This window comes from Abramis brama (assembly GCF_963993115.1).
Source record: "Abramis brama genome assembly, chromosome: 1".
Lineage (NCBI taxonomy): Eukaryota > Metazoa > Chordata > Actinopteri > Cypriniformes > Leuciscidae > Abramis > Abramis brama.
Genome location: NC_139963.1, coordinates 71,672,321 through 71,693,587, shown reverse-complemented (window position 1 = coordinate 71,693,587; position 21,267 = coordinate 71,672,321). Strand labels below are relative to the sequence as shown.

The 21,267-nt window shown below is 37.6% G+C and overlaps 2 protein-coding genes across 2 annotated transcripts in view; both read left to right on the top strand.

Moving 5' to 3' along the window:
* Positions 1-21,267, top strand: part of LOC311094569 (uncharacterized protein) — a 93,063-nt gene that overhangs the window by 7,710 nt on the left and 64,086 nt on the right. The gene's annotated exons all lie outside the window — the stretch shown is intronic.
* Positions 1-21,267, top strand: part of LOC311094737 (uncharacterized protein) — a 231,146-nt gene that overhangs the window by 175,866 nt on the left and 34,013 nt on the right. The gene's annotated exons all lie outside the window — the stretch shown is intronic.

The following is a 21,267-nucleotide window of genomic DNA, read 5'->3' as shown; positions in this document are numbered from 1 at the left end:
AGTGATCTGATTCATTTAAAACACAATAGAGAAAACAGGTCTAGCAGGAAAGGAGACTCTTTGCTGGAGACTCCATAATCATCTGAAATCAGTCTACTAAACTTTATCAGTTTATATACTATTGCAGTGGAAAAACTAAATTAAACATTTAATAAAAATGTAATCCAACAACACGTATACACATTTCCATTGTCAACACTTAGTGTTAGATAACTTAAAGACATTGCTATTGCTACATTGCTATGCCATTGCTACACTTTCTATGACTGCTCCACAGACTTCTTGTTGCAAATTTTGCACCCTTTGAACATTTTATTTTACGGGCCTTTCTGGAAAAATGTTCCAGTGCCCTATCATATGGGAAGGCCTCAGGACAGGGTCCATTAGGGCTGGGTATCGTTAAAAAAATTACGATACCGATACCTTGATTTCAATACCGGTTCCAAACGATACTTTTTTCGATACCAATTTTATGAAATCCATTTTAATAAGATTACATAACACATTACCTCAGAAAAACTTTGGTTTTATTTTTTCAGTTTGACTCATGAGGCTCCTTAGCCAGTGCACAAAAACAATTTTTTTTTTTTTTTATAAAGAGATCATGCTCACCAAAGCTGAATTTGTTTGATCAAAAATACAGTAAAACTTGTAACGTTGTGAAATAGTATTACAATTTAAAATCTTATTTGAATATATTTCAAAATGTAATTTATTCCTGTGATGTCAAAGCTGAATTTTCTAAATCATTACTTCAGTGTCACATGATCCTACAAAAAATATGAAAACAATGTGCTGCTTAATATGTTGGAAATAAATGTTTCCATGATTCTTTGATGAATAAACATTTCAGAAGAACAGCATTTATTTATATATAAACCTACCAACGTCCGTTGCCATGATTTTTGGAATGACTGATCGCGAGAGAAAAAAATGACGTTTTAGTCGCATAACATCGGTTAATGGAAACGCCGTCATTTCGCAATAGTTTTTTATCGATATTTAGAAAAAAAATCATAAAAGTTTTGCGCGAATCTGTAATGGAAACGTGACAGCGTTTAACATAGACTAACTTCTCAGAGTTATGTTGTACAACAGTGTTCATTATACTAACCATTCAACTCCGGATTGATTCTGGAATCTTCGCTGAGGGAATAAGCGCCGGCAACAATCCGTCCTCCAACGCATGCTCATGTTTTGTTTCAGATCGTGCTGGAAGAGGAGGGGATCCGTTGTCAGTTTGTGAGGGAGAGAGGGAGCAAGCTGCGCGCAGCTCTACAATAAAATACAATTTTACCCATATTAAATAGTTTAAAAATCTGAAAATCAATCCGTGGCGGTCAGCGTTGATATTGTGGGCCGCCACAAATTAATGAATGTATGGGAAACCCTGGAAACATTCCAGTAGGGATGCAACAATACCATTTTTTCAGAATCGGTCCGATCCGATACCAAAAATTCTGAGTATCGGGCGATACCGATACCAGCGCAGTTTTTCTTTTTTTTATCAAGTAGAATTTCTATAACTCTGTGTCGAACTGATAATCACTATTTTGTGTGTTAAACAAAATCTACTTAAAGCTGCAGTACTTGCTGCACTCTTTCTATAAGTTATAAATAGCTAGCAAGATAATATAATGGTAACGTTACAGTATGTAAGTAATTATTCTAGCGATGTGTAATGCTAAATAAGGTTTGCTAATACATTATTTCAGCAACATGACAAGCCAGTGAATTAGCAGGTTTCTATTGTTGCTTTGCACAGTCAGTGCGTGACATTTTATCTGTATGTTAGCTATGCGGCTAGAGTTTTGACACTGAGTCATTGGGCTCCGACGGGCTTGTTTATCGTCATTGGTCTTTTTCTGTTTACCTGTCTTTGTTGTATGAGCTGGTGCCACTCGAGAAATTGGCAGTTTTAGTTGTTTGTCCGAGGCCATTAGCACAGCTGCGGCACACCGGCTATCTTGATTTTGAACGACGGTGCGCGCTGTGCGAGAGAGGGGGGTGATCAGCGCATACACAAGCATGATTGACACTGCTAAGACACTCCTCCTGGCTCTGATTGGTTGTTTCTTACCGGGAGCGGTGTATTTCTGCAAATGGCAATAGGACCACTGGGAGGAGCCAGAGGAGCTTGATTTTTTTCACAGATTATCTGTCTCATATTCTACTGTCAGGACATAATGACAGTTTTAACAAATATGTAAAAAATACATTTTTACAGAAGTTACCAACTGCAGCTTTAATACAGACTTCATTATAAAGAAAAACAACAACAGCAAAAAATATATGATCATAATCTGACATAAATGCTATTATAAACTAGATTAGTGGATAATTCAGCAGTAAAATTTAGTCTAGAAAAATCACGAGTGCACAATAATTGTATAAAATCTGAACGTTTTGTGGAAAAAACGTTTAGTGGGGTAACACTAAATCTGGTAAAACTTTACACATTGCTCTTTGTATTGTTGTAAAATACATTCATGAAAAACAAGATAACGAAAATAAAAAATATCAATTATTTTATATATAGCCTACTATAAAATTGAGACATTTTTTTAAATGTATAGCACAGCTGTTTAATGAGGTAGCAACATATGATAGATAGGATAGAACAAGAACAGCTATTGATAATCTTTCATTTCGTCACTGTATTATGTTATGAAAGGCTCCAATACAGTGCGGCACAAAGCGCTTATGCGCATCCCGAGCGCAGAATGATGCGCTTGAAGCAACATGAGTCACAGCGCGCAGCGCGTCCAGTCCGCATTGAAAAGTTTAAAGCACAAAGAAAATACATATTGATGCGTAGTGTATTATACAGTATCTATCTATGCAATAGTCTATTCAGCATTTTCTTTTAACAGTTTTAAATTTCAGTTACTGTGCAAGTGAACAACAAATAGTGCTCTGACTTTACTCCAGTGTTGTGATCTAACAGACACCCGGTAGAAAGTAACATGATTAAGGTAACGTTACAGCAATAAAGTCAAGCAAGATAAAGTTGTTTTATGCGAAACCATAGACTTTTATCTACAGATCAAGTATAATAATAGTAACATTGAATCATCTTGGAGAGAGTTTCATCGTGTTAACTGTGGTAACCGAACGCGACGCGCTGTTTGAATGCCGAATGAAGAATGATTGACAGCCGCAGCTGAGGGAAACGTTTACGTGATCTTGAATTTAACGACTTAAATATAAATTTCTATCTCACATTATACTATATAATGGCTTCAGAACACTTATAATATTGTGCACGAAAACTTATGCTGCTTTATAATGTTTGTGTGCCTTTTGTGGGGCTTAACAATAACACTGAATAGTATACGCACAATATCGGATTTGGATCGGCCTCGTCTGACCGATACCCGATCCGGCAAAAATGGCAGTATCGGAGCCGATACCGGTATCTGATCGGTGCATCCCTACGGTTGCAAAGGGGCGGAAAATGTCCGGAAAGTTTCCGGTAAATTTCCATGGGAAGTTAAGCTGGGGAATTTTGGAAATATTGTAAGAATACTAATGCAATGGCATGAACAGATATATAAATAGTAAGGCTTGCTAAACAACTGGAATGATCTTCAAAACATATTGCAGGAGGCAGAGAAAAAAAGCCACATTAGGTAGCTAGCATCTGCCTTATGTGGTAAATAAAGTTATGCTAGCTTATTTAGCATCTAACTTATCAGCTTTCTATCTACTAGATGAATACATTTGTATTTGATATTTGCAATTTAAACATTTAATAAATATATTTCCCCATAATATCATCAAAACTTACTTCACTTTGTTTAGTCCACAGGCTCGAATGTGTGCTTTCAGTAGTCTTGTGATTTGGGCTTCTGTACATGTGATGGAGGCGTGCACAGTGCCAGTAGGGGGTGTGGTCTCAATAGCCATGCAGTAAGCAGTGTGCGATGTGCATGTGATTAAGGAATGGCATGGATTTTCAAGTGTATTTGAATGGCATCTGTTTGTTTTAGTCAAGATTATGCTAAAATGTACTTTCCTCAACTATATTTAAGTTCCCTATGAAGAGCCAACCTTCAACTTTGAAAATTCCCAGTTTATTCCAGTTTATTCCCATAAATTCCTGTTAATTCCCTTAAATTCCCATTAATTCCCATGGAAAGTTTCCATCTTTGAAAATTCCCAGAATTTTGCAACCCTAATCCCTACATTCAAGCACATCATCACATTTAGATAAACAGTTCAACCAGGGCCTGAATTTCATTTTGGAAAATGGGGGGGGAAATCCCCGTTAGGTGAATCTTATGGGGGGGGGGGTTTAATTTGAGGGGGGAGTTTAGAATTTTTTTTTTTAATTACATCTCGCCTTGAAATGTATGCTCATTGCATTTTTACAATGGGGTAATTTTGTTCTTAAGAATTTACACAACTCAAGGAAGCTTGATTTCAATCTTTGAATTAAATTGAAAAAAGTAGCACAAATAAATACAATAGAATAAAGATACCAATAAAGAGAAACGTTTTTGCTTAGGTCTAACACTAGTATTCACAGAGACTGAATAAAGTAAGCAAATGTAAAATAACACGGGGTAGTATTTTAGTCCTGACTAAATTAAATACATAGGCTATTAATCCTGATTCCTTAAAATGAAAGCTATGTTTTGTTGTTTTGACAACCAAATTAATGACCGACACATATGGCTGCTGTCACTGTAAGAGCTAGTGCACGGATCCTGTTTTCATTATACGGTCACGTGCGATTTATGCTTATTTAAGACATAACCGACTGTGTTAGAGGATACTCACCAAGACCGAAATTGACATGATTTTGCACATTTTTTGACTGTTAAAGCGATATAATCCACGAAAAATAACTTTTGTTACCCGCAAGCTGTTTGTGAGGCGGCTTTACTCTACGTATGTGCAGAGAAAAAAAAACATCTCTCAGACAGCGCGCAAGTACCGAAGAGTTTAAAATCGCGTGAATGTAAGAAAGACGTGCAAATGGTAAACTTTAGTTACTCATGATGCAATGCTGGCCCGATTATGCAGGTGACAATTCCGTCTATCCCGACTATATTATCGCCGCCTGCGCTGAACGATTACCTTGTGCAACCCATTTTGAGAGACGAGAGATAGAAGACGCAGCACCGCTGAATCACTCACGCTGTTTGTGAAATTGCGTCTCGCAGGCAGTTTTAAAATGACTGATTTGATTTTATAATCTGTGTGGATTAATTTACCAATACAACCTACATGCTAAAGTGAATCAATGTTTGCGGGAATTTCCCACATTATAAGTGGGAGACCTGCGGGAATGATTAAAATTATGCGCATGAAACTATGAAATGGTACAGAATGTTCTGGGTTTGTTTCAACAAATGGTCAGTAAAGGGAGGTTTGAGTAGGGTTGGGTATTGGTTGGGTTTTATCCGATACCAGTACCTACTCTGTATTTTTCAAACGGTTCCGGTGCTTAAACGGTTCTTGAAACGGTACTTAAGAAAACTAAACCGCACACACTTTATCAAAAAAATAATACCTCTGTGTGTGTGTGTGTGTGTGTGTGTGTGTGTGTGTGTGTGATTTTCTGAAAAAGATTTTCTGATTTCTGATTAAATGAAAAATTGTGCCATTTAAAAGGCTACTGATTTAGCTGAAAACACTTGAGTTAAGATCAAAAAATTTTCTTCTCATTTTATGACTTTTACAAAACAGAGAAATATCTGACACTGAGCAGAAATATTTAACACACACAGTATAGCCTCATATAAATATACTTGATATTGATATACTTCATACTTGATACTTCATACATATGAAACCCTTGCATACACATATACTAAGTAGTCACACATACATGTATACTGCTGAATGCTCAAACTAATACATATGAAATGCACAACGTCACATCTAAAGTCGCTCACGCACACACACGCAAACTCTACACACACGAGACGCGCGGAACTTGCCGCGCACATACTCATCTGAGACGCGAGCACACACACACACAAACTCTCCGCGCACATACTCATCTGAGACGCGAGCACGCACACACAAACTCTCCGCGCACATAATCATATAGACGGCGCCTCATAAATAGATCGATCTCCGCAAAGTATTGAAGCGCGCCTCCGAGTGAAGACAGTGCGGCGTGTGCGTGAGCCACAAGAGAAAACACTGTATCCGCGCCACTGATCGCAGCGGCAATGAGCACTTTGATCACTTGATTTAAAAAACACATTTCAGCGCTAGATCTCTTATTTAACAAACAAACTAAATGAATGCTCTGCTGGTTAACTGGAGATGTTTTATTATTGGATCATTCGTGCCGCGAGATGTTTTATAGGGGGCGGTAAAAAACGTCAGGCACCGAAAGTTTCGTTCTTATTCCGTCTCGTTACTACCGTTTACGTCGGAAACGGTTCCCTATTGGAACCGGGTTTCGGTACCCAACCCTAGTAAAGGGAGGTTTGAGACATTTTTATATTGATTTTCGACATCAGATCAGGCTAAATACTATTTTAACTGTTTCTCAGTTTATGGCCAGCAATAAAAAATGCAGAATGGCGCTGCCGGTGTGTGTACACTCATAGTGAATAATGTGTTCGAATTTTAAATACGAGGCGCTGCGTTTCGCTTCTCGTCCAGAGTGCGACCCCCTTTTACTTATCTGACCACTACCATTTTGTCTATTTAAATGGAGAAAAATCAATCATAACTCCAGTAAACTATGGAGTGCCGCATGGATCTGTGTTAGGCCCTCTGCTATTCTCAATATATATGCTGCCACTTGGAAATATTATAAGGAAACATGGAATTAGTTTCCATTGTTATGCTGATGACATTCAAATATATATTTCATCACGGCCGGATGAAAACGCTAAATTATCCAAACTGACAGAGTGTGTTAAAGATATAAAAGATTGGATGACGTGTAATTTTCTTTTATTAAATCCAGACAAGACAGAGGTACTAATCATCGGTTCAAAAAACCGCCCACAAAACCTCTCACACTACAACTTTAACATAGTAGGATGTCCTGTTACTTTATCCTCTACAGTAAAAGACCTGGGTGTTATACTAGACTGCAACCTGTCTTTTGAAAATCATATTTCATATGTTACAAGAACAGCCTTTTTCCACCTTAGAAACATTGCTAAGCTACGTAATATGCTATCAGTTTCTGATGCAGAAAAGTTAGTTCATGCATTCATGACCTCGAGACTAGATTACTGTAATGCTTTATTAGCTGGTTGTCCTGCATCCTCAATAAACAAGCTACAGTTAGTCCAGAATGCCGCCGCTAGAGTTCTTACTAGATCAAGAAAATATGATCATATAACACCGATTTTAACATCACTACATTGGTTACCTATAAAGTCCCGTATTAATTATAAGGTATTGCTACTGACTTATAAAGCCCTAAATGGCTTAGCTCCAGTCTATTTAACGGACCTTCTATCGCCCTATAATCCATCGCTCTCTTTAAGATCACTAAATTCGAGGCTTTTGGTCATACCTAGGATATCCAGATCCACCAAAGGAGGGAGAGCATTTTCACATTTAGCTCCAAAACTCTGGAATAGTCTTCCTGATACTGTTCGTTGCTCGGACTCGCTCTCCCAGTTTAAAACTAGATTAAAGACGCATCTCTTCAGCCAGGCATTCATATAATATTTTTAATCTTACAGTTAAATCCGGTCTCTAGTTCATAAATGCCAGAGGAGAACTGGCCCCCGACTGAGCCTGGGTTCTCCCAAGGTTTTTTTTTTCTCCATTAGGTCACTTGATGGAGTTTTTCGGTTCCTTGCCACTGTTGCCTTTGGCTTGCTCAGTTGGGGATATTTTGGGGATATTTAATTTAAATTTTATCAATCAATAAATTCCACTAGAAACAAACCTTGTTGTATTGTTTTAATTTAATACTGTGAAGCTGCTTTGATACAATCTGTATTGTGAAAAGTGCTATACAAATAGACTTGACTTAACGTTACGTTTTGAGTGGATGAATGATGAGCGCGAGACGACGAAATGGATGCCAATAAGATTCTGAATGGAAAGTTTAATTTTAAAAAAGTGGCCAAATGGTTCAATTGACAAGACCAAAGTGATCTATGTGTTTTGTCGTTGTGAACTGAGCTACCATCGCAGCACGTCCACTGGATGGCCAAGCACACACACAGCTGATGCGAATTCTCCGCCCCCTCGTCAATATCAGGACCTCGTCAGTATTTCTTTCACCCTTTTATTGATGGACAATGTTACAATGTGTGAGAGATTATTTGCTCCAAGTGAGAATGTTAGTGTGAAATTGAACACTACAGTATAAGCCAATGTTGTTTTGTTGTTTATATGCCAATGTTGTCAAAAAAAACATTTGCACAAAGCAAGCCAATCCACTTTTCCATGTTGATAAGAGCATTAAAATGAAAAAAAATAATGGGACAAAAAGAAATCAAGAGACATTTAGAATAGATAAAAATGTGATTAATTGCGAGTTAACTATGACATTAATGCGATTAATCGCGATTTAATATTTTAATCGTTTGACAGCACTAATTTATACACACAAAAACTTGAGATAAGAGTTTTAAAATCAAACAGTTTAAAAGAGGACAATACATCACGGTTGTTTAAACCAATGAGCATTAAGCTGTGTCATCAGCAAGTCGTTTCCCATCATGCTTTTGATCATCAGTCGGTGGAGAGCAACTGCAGAATCCGACACGGCCGCCTTGTGCTCGCGAGAGTTTCAGACACGCGTCAGCATGACATCAGAGCAAGGCAGACCGCACTCGGACACATTTATAACCAGCATGCACCTCATTCTGATCACCGGTGATCAGTTCTGCGCAGATTTTACTCAACAAGCCTATTTTTTTTTTCTTGTCTTTCCATCATGCAGTAGAAAGAGCCCAGATGATGTCCCTTCCTGAGTGTCACAGTTTTAAGAAATGCTTTGTTTTTAAAAGGAGGAAAATCATGTCAGGAGTAACAGGGTTGAGTGAAACATGTAGGACAAGATGATAAAATAGTTAATTTAAAGCCTGTTAAAGTTATGGCCACTCTACACTTTGAGCTTGTGAAGTTTCTACAGACACTGCAACGGCCATGAAATTATGTCACATTCTGCAGCAGCTTTTTTACAAACACAAGTTCAACATATAACAAATAATAATAATTCAAAAATAAAAAATAAACAATCCACTCCACTTGAATGCTAAACGCTTGTGTTATTTCTCACAGGGTAATTCACTTGAGCTTGTGTTTCTGGTGTCCCACTTTCACATGCGCATGAATGGAAGTCAGTGCAAGGAAAAGTCTAGTGTGAACGGCCATTAATAATTAAAATGTTTTAGTAAAATAAATATCAATCTCAAAGTTGGTGTAAAATATGGCAGTATTGTATATTTTAATGTTAACCCCCTGAGGTCGGCGGTATCACCGGCGATACCAGCTCGCTTTTTTTTAATCAGTGTAAAAGAAACTCATAAATACTCTGTTGACTTTGATTTTCCATAGGAGTTTCATACATCAATCGATTCTGTTAAATATGTATTATTTTTGTGTATACTCACAATAAAAACAAAGTGTTGTGCTTTTTGCCAAATAAAGAATAATAAACACGAAGCGAGTTCTGCCTTCTCTCTGCCACTGAAGTCCATTCTGAAACGCGTCCGAAAATGAACAATAACTCAGCGAATACTCAGTCAAACAGGCATACAGACACACAGGCATGAAGCTTGAATTCTCTTCTTTTAAATGAAGTAATTTATATAAAAAACAAATATTCTCATCTTGTGAAATCTGTATTAAAAGAGAGCGATTCCAGTCGAGCTCATTACAGCTCATTCAAATGTAATGTAACAAGCCAACGGAGAGCGCGCGCTATTCAAACGCAAATGAATGAGGCAACCCACGCAAACCTGTGAACGCCCCCATATCAGCTCGAGAACAACAAGAGAACAACACAAGTTTATTCAGATCATTACTTGTTTACACCGTCTCGCAGCGCTGTGAGGAATAATAATAATGGAAAATGTCCCTCAGAAGTGCGGGTATTTCGAGGAGCAAGGATCCGACTGAGCTGAGGAATACTGTAGTAAGTTTTTTTCCTTCTCACGTGAATCGGGTTTCTGTTTGTGAATGAATGAACGGCAGAGATGCGCGCTGTTTACCACAACTCGCAAAAAGACAGTTTAAATTTAAATCGCGTGTGTGAATGAATGATGATGTTTTAGCAAACTGCATTGCTATACTGAGATGAGTAAAAATCGACTGAAATATGTTGAAATAAAATGTAGGCTATTTGTATAAGCAACGTATTAAACTGCAAATTAACATTTATATGCCCTAATATTTCATAAAAACAACGTTACAGTCAGGCGAAATATGAAAGACAACATTTTGTTGACTAGATTTGGGTAGCCTACAGTTTTTACTGTAGAATATACTGCCACATCAAATAAGCTTTTGTTTAGCAATTTCTATATATATAAAATACTATTTTTGTCAAAAATAAAGTCATCAACTAAGATGTTAGCTGTTCCAATGTATGTTGGCTATATTCAAACTAATGAATACATAGATAAAATGTAGGCCTATAATCTTTTTTTTTTTTTACAAAGAAAGAGTACACTTGAAATATTGTTGAAATTGTAATTATTGTTGTAATTGTAACCTTTTTAATAAAATAGCTAAACATATTTACAAGAGAGATGTAAGCAAAATCTTAAATGGTCAATATAAGTCTTCTTCTAAATATATCTTTTGTCCTTGCATTGTGGCTCAGTCAGTGTCACACCTGAATGAATGGCTCATTATGCAGAGTAGGTGGGACATTGTATTCTCAGGTGTAAACCACTCCTCGTTCACGCCCCCCGCGCATATTGGCTTTCCAAGCAAAACCTGTTTTACATCAATTTAAATCAATGTATTGTTTTATGTGAACGATAAAGCAAGACTATTTTCACATAATTTTGAAGCCAGAACTCAAAGCGACAACATCCATTAGTCAAAAGTCTTATTGACACATATTTATTATGAGTTTTGTGGTCTTATTTCAGCAACTTTCATTTTGATTTTTTTCAATAACCACGCATAAACATTCTCTTAAAAATTCAAAAATATACATGCATGGTGATCACATATTTTGGTAGCCCTGTTTGTGCTATATAGAGTGAATTTACACCTTTGCCATTAACATGTTTATAAATAACTGAAAAAAGCACTAATGTCAGAGCATGTCAGAACACCTCCAGGGCCCAGAAAACCGCTCAGACTCCAGAGGGTTAATATCATGTTAGATAATTGTGTCATTGATCAAATATATTCAATAGTTCTTGCTAAAGAAACATGGGATTCGTGCCTACAATGTTTTAAAGATAATAATTGGAAGATAAATTGACCTCATTCATGTAAAGTTTCAAGGACATATAATCAATTTATAAAAAGGCATCAAATTATCATAATATTTTATAACAGTTGTCTACTTTCTACTATTACATCAGGGCTCACTTTCATGTCCTTTCACTTTATATTTCTCTCTTTGAATTATTTTGATGTACTGAAAATTAAATGTAATATTTTTTTCTTTCCTGTCAGACCTGATGAAAGTGAAGGAGGAGAGTGAAGAACTGAGTGAAGTGAAGGAGGAGAGTGAAGAACTGAGTGAAGTGAAGGAGGAGACTGAAGAACTGAGTGAAGTGAAGGAGGAGACTGAAGAACTGAGTGAAGTGAAGGAGGAACATCATGTCAAACCTGGAGGAAAACCTTTGAGTCGCTCAAAGACTAAAAATAATTTTTTAAAGAAAAGAAGAGCCAAGAAATCTTTCACCTGCACTCAGTGTGGAAAGAGTCTCACAACCAAACAATGTCTTGAGATTCACATGAGGATCCACACCGGAGAGAAGCCGTTCACATGTGATCAATGCGGGAAGAGTTTCAGTCAATCAGCAAACCTTAATGTTCACATGAGGATCCATACCGGAGAGAAGCCGTTCTCATGTGATCAATGCGGCAAAACATTTTTCTGTGCATCAAACCTGAAGACACACCTGACAGTTCATACGAAGGAGAAGCCGCATTCATGTTCTGTGTGTGGAAAGAGTTTTTCACAGCTGCCTAATTTACACACACATGAGAAAACTCACACTGGTGTGAGAGAGTACATGTGCTTTGAGTGTGAGAAGACTTTCACTACAGCGTACGGTTTAAAACTGCACCAGAGAATTCACACTGGAGAAAAACCTTACAAGTGTTCACACTGTGACAAGAGATTCAGTCAGCCAGCAGAGCTGAAAACACATGAGAGGAACCACACTGGAGAGAAGCCTTACAAGTGTTCACACTGTGACAAGAGATTCAGTGTGCCATCACTTCTGAAAAGACATGAGATGATCCACACTGGAGAGAAGCCGCACACGTGTGATCAGTGCGGGAAGAGTTTCTCTATTAAAGATAACCTGAAGCGACACATGAAGATCCATGCAGTGGAGAAACCACATCACCGCATGCATCGCTAAAATAGTCCAACAGACTACAGTGGCTCAACCTTAAGTTTATCAAGCCATGAGAATACCCCGCTCTCCCCTACGTAATATTTACATATGATTTGACAGTTTACTTGAATAAATACCTAAAAAATCAGAAAATTCAACTGAAAATAAATACTGGTTTAGAAAATATTAAGCACGATTTCCAAATTCTTGTGCAATGCCACATGCTCTAATATAGATGGTATTACATTTTTGTATTTTGCCTGGATTAGACAACACGGTTCTGTTCCAATAAATAAAAAATAAAAATCACACAGACATTATTTAGTAATTTAATATTATTTTATTTACTTTACTTTTTACATTACTTTATTTTCAACACAAAATTTAAATTAAATGTGTGTGCGTGTAAACATTCTCAGCATGAGATGTGTCTGTTCGTGTGGGTTAACTGCACCATCACATGTGTTATGCTCTGCTCTGCCTCAGAACAGCTGTATTCTTATATTGGGTCCCTTAGAAGCTGGATTGGGTCCCTTAGCCCTACAATCTAAGAAAGAAGTAAAGAGCCTAGGTGTCATTTTGGACTGTGAACTGAATTTTAAGTCTCATATTAATCAAGTGACAAAAACTTGTTTTTATCATCTGAGAAATATAGCCAAGATTCGTCCTTTTTTAATCGTTGGATGATGCTAAGAAACCCATTCATGCTTTTATCTTTTCTCATCTTGATTATTGTAATGCTATGTACACTGGCCTACCTAAGGGCTCTATAGCAAAGTTACAATTGATACAAAATGCAGCAGCCAGAGTACTAATGAAATTAAAAAGGAGAGAACATATTACACCGGTTGGTAACACTTTACTTGAAGGGGTGTGCATAAGACTGACATGACACCTTCATAATCATGACATGGCAGATGTCATAAATATGAAGGAGGTCTTATGCATGTTTATGACAACTGTCATTAAGGGTCATTCGCTCAATTATGACATTTTTAATGCAATATATGACATTGTTTGAGATGTCTTTGTTATGACAACTTGACTTTACTAGACTTTACAAACAAAATAAAACTTTAAACTGAATCCTAAAAGGAACTGGGAGCCGATGCAAGGAGGCCAGAATGGGGGTGATGTGCTCGCGCCTCCTAGTGCCAGTTAAAAGATGCGCTGATTGTGGCAGGCCAAGGTAGAGGGAATTACAATAATCCAGCCATGATGTAATAAAGGCATGGATAACTTTCTCCAGATCGTTAAAAGATAGGAATGACTTCAGGCGGGAAATCATTCTGAGCTGGTAGAAACTATTTTTGATAACAGAACTAATCTGTTTGTCAAGGCAGAGGTCTGATTCAAGAATGACATGGCTGTACAAGGTCGGTGATATAAGTTGGGGCGAGCCCATTAATTGCCTTGAAAACTGAATCCTAAAAGGAACTGGGAGCCAATGCAAGGAGGCCAAAATGGGGACTAATCGACAGAACTAATCTGGACAGAACTAATCTGTTTGTCAAGGCAGAGTTCTGATTCAAGAATGACACCCAAATTTCTGGCATAAGGTTTGATAAATGGGGTGAAGTGACCTAAATTTTGTACCACAGTGCATCTTGCCTTGGGAGAACCAAAAATAATTACTTCTGTCTTGTCACCGTTTAACTGGAGAAAGTTGTTAACCATCCAAGTTTTGATGTCTTCGAGACAGGCCAGAAGAGATTGTATGTAATCCCTAGATTTTAGAGGCAAGTACAACTGTGAGTCGTCCGCATAGAGATGAAAAGAAATGTTATACTTCCTTATGATGTCACCCAGTGGGAGCATATACAGGCTAAAAAGCATAGGACCCAAAATGGACCCCTGAGGGACCCCATATGAAACGTAAGCAGAAGATGAGGAGAACTTGCCAATAGATACTGAGAAAGTCCTATCATTGAGACAGGAACGGAACCAAAGTAATGCGGTCTCCCTAATGCCCACCTGCTGATCAAGGCAAGTAAGGAGGATGTTATGATCAATGGTGTCGAAGGTGGCACTAAGATCCAATAATATCAGGATGCCATTATCACCTGAATCTAGTGTAAGAAGAAGATCATTGGTTACTTTGAGCAGGACTGTTTCAGTTCTATGAAGTGATCTAAAACCTGACTGAAAAGGTTATAGTTTATTGTGGGTGGTCAAAAAAGGGAGCAGCTGTGACAGAACAGTTTTTTCCAGAACTTCAGAAATAAAAGGAAGCTTAGAAATGGGATGGTAGTTATTTAGGCATTTAACATCGAGATCATGTTTTTTGAGCAGGGGTTGGACAACCGCATGCTTAAAACATGTAGGGACAGTGCCGGATGCAAGACATGAATTTAAGATGACCTGAATGGAGGGGCCGACTACATCAAAAGCATCCTTTATAATAGAAGAGGGGATAGAATCATAAGATGAAGTAGTAGGTTTCATATGTGATACTAAATTCCTCAGTTCAGTGAGAGAGATGGGCTGAAATTGGTTGAAAGTAGCCAGTGCCCCTGAGCAACCAGGTGGAGTAACAGATGAGGTGGGGGTAAACACTAATCTAAAGTTCTCAAATTTATTAGTAAAAAACTTAAGAAATTTCTCATAGGTATCAGTGGATACATCAGCAACTGGGGAATTTGAGGGGTTGATAACAGAGTTTATAGTACTAAATACAATTTTTGGTCTGTTTGAGTGTTTACTGATCAAATCTGAGAGGTGCTTTGCTCTGGCTATTTTTGCTGCTGCCTGAAAAGAAGCTAATGCAGATTTACAAATTTGAAAGGAAACATTGAGATGATCCTTTTTCCATTTCCTTTCAGCTTTACGACAGGCCTGCCTAAGAGAGCACGTATCCTCATCTAACCAGTAATGAGATTTTAATTTGGGGCGAGTGTATATAAAAGGTGCTACAGAGTCAAGTTTGGAAGAGCAAGATGAGTGAAAAAGGGTAACTAATTCATCCGGACTAGAGGAGAACGATGCCGCTGTTGCAATAGTAGATGCAACATTTCCACTCAAAAAACTATCAGAAAGCTGCAGTAAGACAATGTATCTGGCGAGAGTAATGATCCTGAACTCTAACAGTTTGCAGAGGACTAAAAAGGGTGATGTCAAATATAATAGGCTTATGATTAGAGAAAGGGGCCTCCTCAATCACATTATTATCAACATTAAAACCATAAGATAAAATTAAATCAAGTGTATGTCCCAGTTTATGTGTAGCTTTATCTATATGTTGCGTAAGGCCAAAGGCATCTATTTCACCACAGAATTCGCTAACCACAGGTCTATCCGGACAGCAAACATGGATATTAAAGTCACCAAGTATAAGGAGAAGATCATACAGTTTACCCCACCGCTACGGATACGCAATCTCGGTTGAGCAGGGCTAACTGGCATTTGAGGTCGATGCAGGGTAATGTATACGTGACAAGAGTACCAAAGATCCCACGAACGTCGAGCCAGGTAGAGATCTTTCCTACCAAGAATGTCTGCAAGTTCGGAATAACACAACACATTGATTCACACTTTGCAAAACAGTTTTTTTTGTCAGAAGAGGTTTATGCGTGGGAGTGGTAATGGCCTATCAATATTAATGAGATTCAGACCAGGGGTGTGACAGACACTCCTCCACTGGTTAATAGGCCATCAAGTGAAGGAGCCTGAAAGAAGTAGAGGAGATTCAAAGGTTTTGTTTTTCAATCTGTTTTATTGTAATTCCTCTATGTGGAGCACTTTCTGAAAAAAATTGTTTGAATAGACTCATGGGCGAATGTGAGTCTACAGGGCTCAGTTGCTGTCCAGTTTCCCGTGCAGGACGGAATCGGACAGTCTGTGGAACCATGTCAACATCAGTCTCTGTTTTCCATGCCAGAGTGGACTGCCTGTTGCCAGGCGCGGAGTTTGTGGGGGGGGGCAGGGGGAGCATTGCCCCCCCGGTGGCTGAAATGGGTAATTGCATTTTTTCAACCAAAAAAATAATAATTGCATTGTTTAAAAAAAGATATATTATAAATATTTTAAATGACACAAAACAACTAAATGGTGGTACGTAATACATGTGATTTCATATAGGCCTACTGCTTTAGTAAAAAAAAAAAAAAAAAAAATCAGGGCTCTGGGTCATGTGACAAGTGACAGGCTAACGTAAGTCCAGCGATTCTCAGCTAGCATGTAATAGCGTTGTAGTTATATATTATCTGGTCGGACTCATTACACCAAAACTGTGAGTTTTATTTCTCTGCCAAATAACTACTTAAGCTGGAGAAACTCAACACACTGCTTTCAATATGCTGTTCAATATGTTTCAAAAGTGGAGAGAATTGAGTGTTGAGTGACTGTTCAGTTTTCCCGTGTCTTAAAATGTTTTAAATGTTTCATGAAGTACAACAAATTGCAAAATATATCTTGTTTTTTTAATCACTCATTACCACAATGTATGGAAGCTTTCCGCCACAATTCCGTCAGAATTGCGAGATATAAAGTCAGAATTGCGTGTTAGGCTATAAAGTCAGAATTCTGACTTTTTTTCTCGCAATTGCGACTTTATATCACGCAATTCTGACTTTATAACACGCAATTGCGCGTTTATATCTCGCAATTCTGACATCGTTTCTCAGAATTGCAACATGACATCATGACTTTGCATAAACATACACGCCACTTTCAAGTCAAAAGTGGCGTGTTATTTATACGCATTTTGAGCTATCCGCGTGTATGTTCACGCCGAAACGAACCGCCATCTTCCGCGTGTATGTCTACGCCGTTGAATGTCCGAACGAAACGGAGCAAAATATACGTGAAATAATCACGTTGGTCCCCTTTGGAAAACGTGTAGATGTCACAGTTTAACAGCCTCAGACGTGAATCTTACACGTACCATTATCCCCGGACGTTTACTAATCCTACCCCTAAATCTAATCATAACCATTTCTTAAAACTACGTAGGCTACAATTATAAAGAAAAACAACAGACAGACAAATATAATCACAATAATTTATTTAATGAGAAAATGTCAAAATCGGTATCAAAAGTTGTTCACGTGACGATGTGTCGCAGTCCTCTCTGGCAGTGGTTTTGTATGAGGTAACAGAGCAGAATTTAAGTTATTAATTCAAATCCATGAAAATGTTAATCCGGCTTTGGTTCGGTTCGCTCTGAGGGCTGCGCAGCAGTGCGTGCTTCATTTCAAATGTGAATGTGCATGACGCAATCTGTGACGAAGCAGGCGAGGCGAGAGCCAATGAGCGTTTGATATTACTGCCGTAACCATAGTAACCTGTCGTAACGCTTCTTGAGGGCGCAATTTTTGAATTTGAATTCATAACAAGCGCGGGGTTTGACGTTTGCGGTCAAGATGACGATTACTGGATAAAGGGCTGAGTTTGGATCTTTTTCTTGCAAATAATATATGGATTCTGAAGGTTTGGATTACATCAAGCTAATAAAATTGGTGTATTTTGTGAATCGATGTTGTGTTGTAAGGTTAATTATTGTGATTATACTCTGTTGTTTTTCTTTATAGTTGTTGCCTAGGTAGTTTTAAGAAATGGTTATGGTTAGGTTTAGGGGTAGGATTCGTGGCTCAAACTATCTTTTAATGCCATATTGTTCATAAAAATGCCATTTTCCTACATATCTGTCCATTACGTTTTATCATTTTAATATTGTCCATAAAATGGGTATGTTTAGGTGTGGGAGTAGAGTAAGGGATCTTACATTTATAATCTATACATGGTATTAACCCCAGTGACGGGTAGGTTTAGGGACGGAGTTGGGGTAGGTCATATTTGTAGTGATGTTACGCCTGACACCGACGCTCCGAAGCTTGCTTCAAACTCGAACGGTCCTTGCAATGAACCACTGCTTCGGAGCTTGTATCATTACGTCACTAGTCACGTGAAAATGACTTCTGAAGCAAACACACTGCTTCATTCTAGTAGTGAACCACCTGACTGCTTTGATTTGCCCAATCCAGTGTTGACAGGTTTGAAACCTGGCGGATGTATTTCTTATAAAAGTGAAGCCAAACCATGGCAACACCGTGGGTTGTAGTCGGTGTTTGGATTGGCGTTATTGTTGAGGAGAGTGGATTGAGTTTATTTCAGTGTTGTGCCAGCGAGAAAGAAAATAAAAATAAATAATATTTCTGAATAAAAACCATACCATTTAATGAACACTTTGTCTAAGCCTTCTGCATGTACCCAAAGCACAGCCTCTGACACATTTTTTTATTATTATTAATTAGAGAACATATGAACATTGTTACATAAAAACATGCATCAAAGACAGAAACTTCAAAAACCCTCTGCTACATATACAAGTACAACACAAGCACATCCTTTTCAACATATAAAAATATCAGTCCCACCAGTTAACAAGTTATAGAGTACTGCTTCCCACAGCTAAACAAGATAAAGCTTTCACACATGATACTGCCCTGCTAAAAAAAAAAAAAAAAAAAAAAAAACTATAGAAACCATTATAGAAATTCTAATGGATTTAATGGTTTTCATGGGAATTTTATTGGTTGTAATGGGATTTATAGTGGTCTCTGTGGGTCTCTACTGATTTGGGTTCTATTGGTGGGGGCATTAAATCCTAATGGAATATATCCCAAATACACTACAAAAAATAATTCTTTAGTGGTTTAAATGGTAAAAGCCAATGGTTCCTACTGGTATTTTAATAGAAACCATTAGAATTTCTGTGATGGTTTCCAACTTTTTTTAAGCGGGTCTGATCTTCTGTCCTTGTCTAAAGAAATAATTACACATACACATCATGCTTAATGTTTTATTATCAAGGTGAACACATGAAATTCATCAGTATCTGTAAAATTCACCTACATAAATGAGTTTCACAGCACTAACACTGGTTCAGCTTTGATCGCCTCGGTAAACACGTCATAAACGGGGCGTTAACATATAAGCCTTTGCATTTTATGGTTGTCAGCTTTGTTGCATTACATTTACTTCACCAGGAGATGGTGCTGTAATTTCTATCTGAATGAAGCTTCGAGTAATGAACCATTTTCGACACAATTGTATCAGAAAGCAATAATGCTTCGAAACGCTTCATTTGGCCATCACTACATATTTGTAATGTAACGTTAAGTCAACGGCGTTGATAAACACGCTGAAAAGCGATTATGCGTGTTGATAGCACGGCAAAAATGGAAATCGAATTGGCGTGTCATACATACGCCATTTCATGAGATCAGTCTGAGAATTGTGAGATATAAACTCTTAGCCTACTCTGTACACTAACCCAGAGCCATAGAGAAAAATCTTCGCTCTGCACTTATCTATAGACCCAAACATAAAATCGTAAATTCGTTTTTATTCTGTAATAGTTTTGATAATATGTGTATGGCTTAATCTTAAAATTATATTCTTAGTCTTAACATGATCATGTTTCACGTTGTGGTCCTATCAGAAGAAGTGAGCTAGCTTCTAGGCGAATACTGAACGGACCGCCACGGCAGACCTCTTTGCGTGATCACGAAGGTAGGCTAATGGCTGAATCAAAATTTATTAAAATCACGGGAATCAATAGCCTAATACAGCCCAGTTGTGCTAAAATAAATATCATGAGACGTCCATCATCAGATGAATGATATGGAAAAGTTAAGTTAGAGCCGCTAAAGCCAGTGCTACCATGCGAACATGAATACTAAGCTTTTCCCTCCAAAATATAGTATTATAACTAATATACAGTAATTCGTTGTCACCCTGCCTATCCAAATGCAATATTAACAAAATGCAACAACAAAATGCAATAACAGCTGAAAAAGTACTTGGGTGTGTGTTTTATTTTATATTTACCGTTCAATAATGCAATCGCTGCTGTCTGTCCCATGGAAGAACATGACAGCCAGCATATGTTTTGGAACTATTGGGGCTTACATGAACCACGTGACAGCCATGAACCACGTGACAGCGACATCAAAGAGTGTTGCAACTCTTTCTCTCTATGGTTCTGCTAGTAGCCTTCCATTATTTTAGAACTGAAGTGACTCCAGTTACTAAAGGTGAAAGGAACTTGAAGCACAAAATAGGCAGAATAGACAGAGGAGGATTATGGGGTTAGAATTGTTGCATTATTCCAGATAAATAGATCAATATTCACAAATAAATGTAAAGAGATTCAAAAAAAAAAATCAAATTCACAAATAAATAGATTAAGATCTGCAAATAAATGTAAGGAGATTCACAAAAAAATATCAAATTCACAAATAAATAAAATGAGATTTGCAAATAAAAAAATATTTACAAATGTTTTATTATTTTACAAACACAACTCTGCCTGGCATTAATTTGTGAACCGCTTTCTGCGCATTTGTAAATCTCTGCACGCATTTGTGAATCGCTTCTTGTGCGTTTGTGAATCCCCTCACGCATTTGTGGATTTTGAAAGGCTATATATAGGCTGTCGGTTGTTAGCTCTCATAATTACTTATAATGTTGTTTGTATAACTAATAATTTCACCTCTTATGTACACTTTCCATCTAATACTTGCCGTAGTTTCATTCGTATTTAGTTCAAAATATTTATCAATACAATTCTCCACAAATTTAATAAACGCTGGGTCTTGTAACAAAGTTTGCAACCTCCATCTGGAACAATGCTGAAATCTACCCAAATGTATCTCCATAGATACTGCTGCATGATCACTGATTATTATACCAGCATTTGTTCACATATGTGTGTTTGGCGTCGAATGTATTATTTGTTTTGACTTTGTATTACTGATTTACTCTCTATGCATTGGATCCCTTA